We start from the raw sequence: 11,621 nt of genomic DNA, 5'->3' as shown, positions 1-11,621 counted from the left end.
TCAGTATATGATTGAAAAAAATCATGATCCATTATCCTGACTGATGGAGTCAGCTGTGGATCACAGGATCTTGCCTTGTTGAAAACAATTTGTTAAAGTTCCACAAAATATATCAGTATACAATGGAACTATCGTGATCCGTTAATTCTGACAAGTCTAGTCAGCTGTGGATCACGAGATCTTGCCTTCTTGAAAGTCATTTGTTAAAGAAGTTTCACAAAATATATCAGTATACAATGGAATAATCGTGATCCGTTAATCCTGACTGATTGAGTCAGCTCTGGATCACGAGATCTTGCCTTCTTGAAAGTCATTTGTTAAAAATTTCAGAAAACATATCAGTATACGAGGGAACAGTCGTGATCCGATTATACTGACTGCTCTAGCCAGCTGTGGATCACGAGATCTTGGCTTCTTGAAAGAAATTTGTTAAAGTTTCGCAAAATATATCAGTATATGATGGAACAATCGTGATCCGATTACACTGACGTATCTAGCCAGCTGTGGATCACGAGATCTTGGCTTCTTGAAAGGAATTTGTTAAAGTTTCACAAAATATATCAGTATATGATGGAACAATCGTGATCGGGAGGGTTTTACAGTTGACTACGGTAAGACGCAGGGAGACCTGTCATCCCTAGCTCCTCCTAGGAATTCTGAAGATACTATTACAACCCCAAAATCTCAAAAAGGATAGGATTTACAATTGACATCGAGTGCCGAAACCAATCGAGCTGACCCTAGAGAGATTGGAAAGGAAGATGGATTCAATGGGAGGGAGATTATTCTTCTTTCGGGATGGAAACAATATTCGTACTACTTTTCTTTCAAGAGGGAAAGGGGCATCCAATCCCACAACCTGTTGTGTGGACCCTAGAGAGGTTGAAAAGGCAGACAGATTCAACTGGGGTCGGTTTCGGATTAAAAAGAAGAGCCGTTCCGCTTTTCTTCCAACTTGGAAAAGGGTATCTAGTCTCACAACTTACAAACGCATCTTCTTTCAAAAAGTTAGAAAGGATTTTAAAATAGGTTGGAAACTATTTTCTTCTTCAAAATTCGGAAAAAACAACAACATACGCTTGGGTTCCAAAAAACAGTTAAAGAAGGCTAAATGAACAGCCCGTCTAAAGTGAAATTCCGAAGAGAATAAATGGGTAAGGACTCATCCATCGAGTTGGCTGGGCAATGGTTTTTTTAGAAATTGAAACGGTCCACAAATAAACAACGTGGTAAACAATATCAACAAAATGGTAAAGCAAATCTATTGAGCTGGTCTCTCAAATCTCACCCCGCAAAATATTTTAAACGTAAACAAGTCAACAACATAGTAAATACCATCAATAGAATAGGATAATAACATCGGCTGGAAGGGGAAAATCCTGTCAGAGAAGCAAAAACACAAAAGAGTGGAAGAAAAAACGTTAACATACCTTCACAGAACCTTTTTCCAGGAGAGATAGAAGCGTGTATCCACGTTGAGTGCCCCGCACAGACTGATTGGAAGCTGAAACACGAGTGGTTTAAATAGCTAAGTGAGAATTCTTTCTAGAAACAATTTGGAAGTCTTATTTTGATCATCGAGTGGACTGGGAAAAAATTCTCAGAGCTGAGAAAAAAAAAATTCTGAGATGTAAAAAAAAAAAAAAAAAAAAAAAAAAAAAAAAAAACTTTTTGTTAATTTTTATCATGTCTTCTAGACATGATAAAAATTAACTCCCTTCTCTTTTTGTCTGGGAATGTTGTCTCCCACTTTCTAAAAATAGACCATGACTCATCCTTTCTTAAGAATACAATTCCAAGAAAAGAATGGGTTGGGATCTATTCTAGAAACGGTGAGACAACATTCCCAGACAAAAAAAGGGGGTAGTTAATTTTTATCATGTCTAGAAGACATGATAAAAATTAACAAAAAGTTTTTTTTTTTTTTTTTCCCAATCTCAGAATTTTTTTTTCTCAGCTCTGAAAATTTTTTCCCAGTCCACTCGATGATCAAAACAAGACTTCCAAGTTGTTTCTAGAAAGAACTCTCACTTAGCTATTTAAACCACTCCAGTTTCAGCTTCAGATCAGTCTGTGCTGGGCAGTCCACCTGGATATAGGCTTTTGGATTACAAGAATGGTTTTTCTCAACTCGCAGAAATTTGTTTCCAGCCGACTCGTTTTCACTTTCCCATTCAACTCGTCTCTTATCTATAAAAACATTCCGAGTTTCAATTCAGTTCGGAACGGGCTGTTGGAGATGCAACACAAGATCATTCTCGTCCAAACCTGAAAAATACTTACCTATTAGGAAGATAAAGATACGTAAAAGAATAAGCTGTTACGTTATTATTGATCCCATCTCCTTTTTAGCTTCTTCTCGCATGTGTTTCCGATACTTTGCAATTTTCATAGAACGTTTAATGATGGTATAGAAGGATTAAAGAGTCGATACGGGAAATACTTTCGGAAGAATCGTTTTAACTTTCTTGAGCAACTATCTAATGATCGAGGGAAAAGTGGGCCGGCAATAACCCAAGCCAAAAATTCATACAAATACCGATTACGTTGATCCCATATATTGGACGATGCCATTTTCTTTTCTGCATAATGTCGTCGAAGATCTGTTTCGTTCAGAAGTTTTAAAATTTCGTTTGCTTTTAAGTCAGTTTCAAGAATGACAAGAATAAATAAAGGCATCTCTTCATATTCATAACGATCTATAACTATTTTTCTAAGTTTTTTTAGGTCATTTAATGTAAGAAGAGGACCTTAACACCTTTTAATATGAATTTGTTTCGGGCGCTCCCTTTTTTCACCGAGCAAACGATACAAAAACACGATTTTATTTTTTATTTTATTATACGATTTCCTCTTTTCCTCAGTCAGATACTTTTCATATTGGTCTAATGCTGTTTTATAATAATACTTTATACCGTCACCATGTTTTCGATACCATTCATAGATTCATTAAAATAAAATTCATACTTAGCTCGTGTTCGTTCCGAAACATTCATACGTTTAATAATGTTTTGACATTCCTCCATTGTCGGACCTTGTTTGAATACTGTGTTGTCAGGCTTATGTCTATGTTTAGGAAGACCATTATCCCAACATTTCCATCATCTCATTCGTTGGTATTCATTTTTTTGAATCGGACGTTTGGATCTTTTCGCCTTTCTCGTTTTCTCCATCGATTTGCTTCTTTTACTCGTTACAGTGACCATTAATGTTTCAAATATGCTTTTCTTTTTCTTTTCCTTTCAGATAATGTTGTAGATTCCTCAGTATTCATCTTGATTCCTACCCTTCATTATTAATAATTATCTATTATTTTTCACTTCGCCTTATATTTTTTAATCTAATCCTATTTTGGTACCTAAAAATTAAATTGATTAAAAAAATATAAGAATTCCATAAAACTTTTAAAATTTCCTTGACCGTAAAATAAAAGAAATCCTAAACTCCTTACCTTTTAAATCTAGTGTGTCTCATAGGACAAACCGGTTTGTCCTATGAGACACACTAGATTTAAAAGGTAAGGAATTTAGGATCTTTTTTATTTTACTAAAAATTGATAAAATAGGTTTATACTAGAAGGTTTCAAAATTGTATTAATGATATTAAATTATTATTAATGATTTTTGAATGGGTGCCAGGATCAGGAGATATTGATAAAGAAATAACTTAATCAATAATACTCGTATATATGTCTGAAAGATAAATACCATGAAGGGGGGCATAGTATTTATAATGGCTAGCTTGCTATGTTTAATAATAAATCATGTAAATGGTCAAGCAAATCACTTATGTAATTACAAATAAATAGTAAAGCTGGACAGTATGAAGGAAAGGCATAAACTTACCCCACTTGTAATCAAAGATTTGAAAAGGATGGAATACGTCATCTTCTTTAAGTTGAAGAGATTCAAACCATTATGTTCCACCTTGAACAGCACGCATAGATTGGAAATCTGAATATTGTTATCAATAACAAGGATCTTGTGTTGCATCTCCAACAGCCCGTTCCTAACTGAATTGAAACTCGGAATGTTTTTATAGATAAGAGACGAGTTGAATGGGAAAGTGAAAACGAGTCGGCTGGAAACAAATTTCTGCGAGTTGAGAAAAACCATTCTTGTAATCCAAAAGCCTATATCCAGGTGGACTGCCCAGCACAGACTGATCTGAAGCTGAAACTGGAGTGGTTTAAATAGCTAAGTGAGAGTTCTTTCTAGAAACAATTTGGAAGTCTTGTTTTGATCATCGAGTGGACTGGGAAAAAATTTTCAGAGCTGAGAAAAAAAAATTCTGAGATTGGGAAAAAAAAAAAAACTTTTTGTTAATTTTTATCATGTCTTCTAGACATGATAAAAATTAACTACCCCCTCTTTTTGTCTGGGAATGTTGTCTCACCGTTTCTAAAAATAGATCCCAACCCATTCTTTTCTTGGAATTGTATTCTTAAGAAAGGATGAGTCATGGTCTATTTTTAGAAAGTGGGAGACAACATTCCCAGACAAAAAGAGAAGGGAGTTAATTTTTATCATGTCTAGAAGACATGATAAAAATTAACAAAAAGTTTTTTTTTTTTTTTTTTTTTTTTTTTTTTTTTTTTTTTTTTTTTACATCTCAGAATTTTTTTTTTCTCAGCTCTGAGAATTTTTTCCCAGTCCACTCGATGATCAAAATAAGACTTCCAAATTGTTTCTAGAAAGAATTCTCACTTAGCTATTTAAACCACTCGTGTTTCAGCTTCCAATCAGTCTGTGCGGGGCACTCAACGTGGATACACGCTTCTATCTCTCCTGGAAAAAGGTTCTGTGAAGGTATGTTAACGTTTTTTCTTCCACTCTTTTGTGTTTTTGCTTCTCTGACAGGATTTTCCCCTTCCAGCCGATGTTATTATCCTATTCTATTGATGGTATTTACTATGTTGTTGACTTGTTTACGTTTAAAATATTTTGCGGGGTGAGATTTAAGAGACCAGCTCAATAGATTTGCTTTACCGTTTTGTTGATATTGTTTACCACGTTGTTTATTTGTGGACCGTTTCAATTTCTAAAAAAACCATTGCCCAGCCAACTCGATGGATGAGTCCTTACCCATTTATTCTCTTCGGAATTTCACTTTAGACGGGCTGTTCATTTAGCCTTCTTTAACTGTTTTTTGGAACCCAAGCGTATGTTGTTGTTTTTTCCGAATTTTGAAGAAGAAAATAGTTTCCAACCTATTTTAAAATCCTTTCTAACTTTTTGAAAGAAGAGGCGTTTGTAAGTTGTGAGACTAGATACCCTTTTCCATGTTGGAAGAAAAGCGAAACGGCTCTTCTTTTTAATCCGAAACCGACCCCAGTTGAATCTGTCTGCCTTTTCAACCTCTCTAGGGTCCACTCAACAGGTTGTGGGATTGGATGCCCCTTTCCCTCTTGAAAGAAAAGTAGTACGAATATTGTTTCCATCCCGAAAGAAGAATAATCTCCCTCCCATTGAATCCATCTTCCTTTCCAATCTCTCTAGGGTCAGCTCGATTGGTTTCGGGACTCGATGTCAATTGTAAATCCTATCATTTTTGAGATTTTGGGGTTGTAATAGTATCTTCAGAATTCCTAGGAGGAGCTAGGGATGACAGGTCTCCCTGCGTCTTACCGTAGTCAACTGTAAAACCCATCCATTTCGAGATTTCGTGGTTGTAACAGTATAATCAGACAGTCGGTCACAAAAGTATTCGAACACCGGTACCCATTCAGAAAATTTAGTTTTCCGTTGAGAAACAAAATTGTCTCCAGAGTCTATCTTGGTTCGATAGAAAAAAAAACAAAAGGATGGCTCATGTCCAAAATTGGCTAGGTGCATGAAACAAAATACAACATGACCTATCTGGGTGAGATGGGAAACAAAATGGCTGCTCACGTAATCCATTATTGCGCTCATAGAAAACGCAAAGTGTCGCTGCGGCTCGTCTGGGTTCGCGAAGAGTGAAAACCCAAAACGGTCTGCAGTGTCTATCTTTGTTGAATGAGAAAACAAAAGGATGGCTCATGTCCAGTTTATTTAGGTGTGGGAAAAAATATAACGTGACCTATCTGGATGAGATGTCTCCAGCGATCCAGTATAGACTTTTTCCCCATCTGCAATAGGTGACATCTATAAACAATTCCATTGAAATCTCCTCGAAATATAAGAAACAGCTAGCTCGTGAAATTGTAAAGTATTCCCAAAGAATTCCACTTCTTGAAGAAGGAAAAACACCCTAGCTGCAGATGAGGTAGAGAGAGAAAAAGCATGTTGCACCATGGAGAGCCCGCACGGTTCTGAACAGAAAACGTGGAATGCTTTTATAGAAAAGAGTTGAAAGTGAAAGTAAAAGCCGATTGGAAATTTTTCACTTGGTTGCCGACTGGGAAAAAATTTTCAGAGCTCAGAAAAAAAAATCTGAGATGTTTAAAAAAAAAAAAAAAAAAAAACTTTTTGTTAATTTTTATCATGTAGACATGATAAAAATTAACCCTACCCCCTTTTGTGTGGGAATGTTGTCTCACTGTTTCTAAAAATAGACCATGACTCATTCTAGGAATTATATGTTTTAGAAAGGATGAGTCATAGTCTTTGGGTTTCTCCATTCCAAAGTAAATAAAGTGAAGACATCAAATTAATAGAAAAAACGGAAGAGGTTTTTTTTTTTTTTTTTTTTTTTTTTTATTTTTATTTTTATTTTTATTCAGCTCTGGAAATATTTTTCCCATTCAACAGCCAAGAAATATTTTTCAATACAATTTCATTTTTACTTTCACTTTCAGTTCATTTCTTATATCTATAAAAACATTTCATATTTCTGTTCAGATTAGTGTGGTTTGTTCAAGATGCAGCAACTCTACTCCATCCCACAACCAGGAAAAAAAGATGTTCTTTCATGAGGAATTCTTTTGGCTTTCGAAAACAATGATGACATGATGATTGTAATACATTTCTGTTCTCATGTCCCATGCTTGAACTCAGAACTATTTCCAGAGCTCTGAGAATTTTTCCTAGTCCACTCGATGACCCAAATCTCGTATATTTATTTAAGCTACTCGAGTTTCGACTACCCATCCGTGTGTGCTGTGCATTCAACCTGGACACACATTCCCTGAGCTCTAAGAAAATTTTCCGAGCCCACTCAATCGCTGAAATGTATTTAAAATAAATTGTTTCATACATTTTTAAAGCTCAAGAGTGTTAGCTGTCATGGAAAGAGCCTTTTTTTCCCCTGAGCTCTAAGAGAATGTTTCCCAGCCCCCTCAATCGCTGAAATGGATTAAAAATAAATTCTTTCATACATTTTTAAAACTCAAGAGTGTTAGGTATCATGGAAAGAGCTTTTTCTTTCCACAGCCCACTCAATCGCTGAAATGGATTAAAAACAAATTCTTTGATACATTTTTAAAGCTCAAGCGTGTTAGCTGTCATAGAAAGGGCCTTTTTTTACCCAGCCCACTCAATCGCTGAAATGGATTAAAAATAAATTCTTTGATACATTTTTAAAGCTCAAGCGTGTTAGCTGTCATGGAAAGAGCCTTTTTTATCCCAGCCCACTCAATCGCTGAAATGGATTAAAAATAAATTCTTTCATACATGTTTAAAGCTCAAGCGTGTTAGCTGTCATGGAAACTGAAATTTATGTCACGGTTTATGTGTCACACGTCGTCAACGGTATGATTTGAGGTGAAAATTGAAAACCCGGTATAAAAAATCTCTTTAACTTCACTTTAGAAGAAGGTGTGGGCTAGAGAGATTTCGTCATGGGAAAATGTCTTTCAATGTCTTTCAATGTCCGTCATGGGAAAATGTCTTTCAATGTCTTTCAATGTCCGTCATGGGAAAATGTCTTTCAATATCATGTCATCTCCTTTCAAATAGGATTGAAGGATTTTTCTTAAACTATGTTGAAATCTTGATGCATAAAAACCACGGATGGGAAATTCTGATTTATGGATGGATCATCCAATTTCGCTAGACCCTGATAAACGGTTGCTGATGAAATCCAAACGAGGGGTCCTAGCTTTTCAAATGGGAAACATTTTCCCCTAAACGGAGGAATGATTTCTATTCTGTGAGACGTCAAAAATTGGAAAAAAGCTTGTGTTCACAGAAGCTCTTTCTAGAAGAGTGGTCCTGGGTGCAGATGAGGTAGAGAGAGAAAAAGCATGTTGCACCTTGGACAGTCCGCACAGTTCTGAACAGAAAACGTAGAATACTTTTATAGAAAAGTGTAGAAAGTGAAAGTAAAAGGCCAATCGTCTTGGCTGTAGAATTTTCACTTGGTTGCCGACTGGGAAAAATTTTTCAAAGCTCAGAAAAAAAAATTTGAGATGTAAAAAAAAAAAAAAAACTTTTTGTTAATTTTTATCATGTCTTCTAGACATGATAAAAATTAACCCTACCCCCCTTTTGTGTGGGAATGTTGTCTCACTGTTTCTAAAAATAGACCATGTATACCAATATACTACAAACGGACTTGAACGCCTGTTCTCAGCATATAGCTATACAAATTGGAAGGTAAAAAAAATAAAAAAAAAAGACATCTTTTTTTTCGGGGGGGGGAAGGCAGTGAATTTGTATAGGAATATACTACAAACGGACTTTAAAGCCTGTTTTCAGCATATAGCTATACAAATTGGAAGGTAAAAAAAAATTAAAAAAAGACATCTTTTTTTTTCGGGGGGGAAGGCAGTGAATTTGTATAGGAATATACTACAAACGGACTTTAAAGCCTGTTTTCAGCATATAGCTATACAAATTGGAAGGTAAAAAAAATAAAAAAAAAGACATCTTTTTTTTTCGGGGGGGGGAAGGCAGTGAATTTGTATAGGAATATACTACAAACGGACTTTAAAGCCTGTTTTCAGCATATAGCTATACAAATTGGAAGGTAAAAAAAAATAAAAAAAAAGACATCTTTTTTTCGGGGGGGGAAGGCAGTGAATTTGTATAGGAATATACTACAAACGGACTTTAAAGCCTGTTTTCAGCATATAGCTATACAAATTGAAAGGTAAAAAAAAAATTAAAAAAAAGACATCTTTTTTTTTTTCGGGAAATTAAGTGAATTTGTATAGGAATATACTACAAACTGACTTTAATGCCTGTTTTCAGTATATAGCTATACAAATTGGAAGGTAAAAAAAATAAAAAAAAGATATCTTTTTTGGGGAAAAGGAGTGAATTTGTATAGAAATATACTACAAGAACATCAAGAAAAGAACATCATGGGTCCAAGAATTGAAAGTGAAAGTCCAAAAACGAAATGTTAACGACTGGGAAGAAAATTTTCAAAGCTGAAAAAAGATTAAAAAAAACTTCCTTTTTCTTTCTTAATTTGATGTCTTCATTCTTTTGACCTTGTAGAAATAAAAAAAGTGAAGACATCAAATTAAGAAAGAAAAAAGGAAGGTGGTTTTTTTTTTTTTTTTTAATGTGTTAAAATTTTTCCAGAGCTCTGAGAATTTTTCCCAGTCGGTTTCTAGAAGCAACTCGTTAATGTATTTAAACCACTCGCGTTTCAGTTTCAGATCGGTCTGTGCTGTGCACTCAACGTGGATACACGCTTCTCACTCTCCTGGGAAGAGCTTCTGTGAAGGTATGTGAACATTTTTTTCTTACTCTTTTGTATTTCATAGACTACAAATATTTATTGAGTCACCCATTTTATTGAAATGTATTCTTATTTCCTTTCAATACTTTGAGGTAGGGTAATATTTTTCACCCTGCTACTGTTTTTGTTTTTCAAGGCTAGAAATGTTTTACTCAATAGCTGTTTTTATAGAAAACATGCTATTATTTCATATACTGATATATTTTGTGAAACTTTAACAAATTCCTTTCAAGAAGCCAAGATCTCGTGATCCACAGCTGGCTAGATACGTCAGTGTAATCGGATCACGATTGTTCCATCATATACTGATATATTTTGTGAAACTTTAACAAATTCCTTTCAAGAAGCCAAGATCTCGTGATCCACAGCTGGCTAGACCCGTCAGTGTAATCGGATCACGATTGTTCCATCATATACTGATATATTTTGTGAAACTTTAACAAATTTCTTTCAAGAAGCCAAGATCTCGTGATCCACAGCTGGCTAGAGCAGTCAGTATAATCGGATCACGACTGTTCCCTCGTATACTGATATATTTTGTGAAATTTTTAACAAATGACTTTCAAGAAGGCAAGATCTCGTGATCCAGAGCTGACTCAATCAGTCAGGATTAACGGATCACGATTATTCCATTGTATACTGATATATTTTGTGAAACTTCTTTAACAAATGACTTTCAAGAAGGCAAGATCTCGTGATCCACAGCTGACTAGACTTGTCAGAATTAACGGATCACGATAGTTCCATTGTATACTGATATATTTTGTGGAACTTTAACAAATTGTTTTCAACAAGGCAAGATCCTGTGATCCACAGCTGACTCCATCAGTCAGGATAATGGATCATGATTTTTTTCAATCATATACTGATATATATTTTGTATATTTTGTGAAACTTTAACAAATCCTTTTCAAAAAAGGCAAGGTCTTGTGATCCACAGCTGACTCCATCAGTCAGGATAACGGATCACGATGGTTCCATCTTATACTGATATATATTTTGTGAAACGTTAACAAATGACTTTCAAGAAGGCAAGATCATGTGATTCAATAGAATTGTTCAATCGTATACTGGCGTATTCTGATAAAACAACAGAATGATCCAATTTTGAATACGATCCCAATATGTTTTTATAAAATCCATTTCATATTTTGTAAAACGTGAACGACTGACTTTCAAGCTGGCTGCATGGGTGTTTTTTTTTTCGTGGTTTTTCCCCATGTGTAACGTGAATACGAGCCAGTTTCCCTTCCAAAGTCCTCCACGAAGGCATTTCTTAAGGCAAATAGCCCTCAAATGCTTTACCGTCATCCGAATCGACTTGACCTCTCTCCAAAATTCACGGTGTCATTTGAACTATCGAGTCGGCTGTTGGAAAAAAATGTCTGACAGCTGAAAACAATTCATCTCCAGTGCACAGCACAGACTGATTTAAAGCTGAAACGCGAGTGGTTTAAATAGATGAGAAATAATTTGAATATATCTGGTTTTGTGAATCAAGCACACTGGGAAAAAATTCTCAGAGCTCAGAAAAAAATTCTGAGATGTAAAAAAAAAAAAAAAAAAAAAAAAAAAATCTTTTTGTTAATTTTTATCATGTCTTCTAGACATGATAAAAATTAACTCCCTTCTCTTTTTGTCTGGGAATGTTGTCTCACTCATTCTAAAAATAGACTATGACTCATTCTTGTGGAATTCTGTTGGGATTTTACTTTCGATTGGCTTTTGACTTTGTTTCAATAACTGGGGATAACTGGACATGATCAATAGATAACTGGGGAAGTTATCTATAAAAGCATTCCGCGTTTCACTTCAGATCCGTGTGGACTGTGGAAGAGGCAACACGTCTCTCTCTTTACCCAAACTCATGATATTCTTTAAGAATTTCTTAGCCATTTGTCAAAGAAGGGGACTATAATTGAAGAATTTATGAATTTGGGAACATGTCACCCATGGCAAATCTAAAATCTTGGAAGTGGATACTGGAAAGCCCCGCTCTGATTATAATT

This window comes from Stegodyphus dumicola, chromosome 1, assembly GCF_044657685.1.
Source record: "Stegodyphus dumicola isolate Sdum_Otavi_A_Nest chromosome 1, ASM4465768v1".
NCBI lineage: Eukaryota > Metazoa > Arthropoda > Arachnida > Araneae > Eresidae > Stegodyphus > Stegodyphus dumicola.
This window is presented reverse-complemented; position numbering follows the sequence as displayed.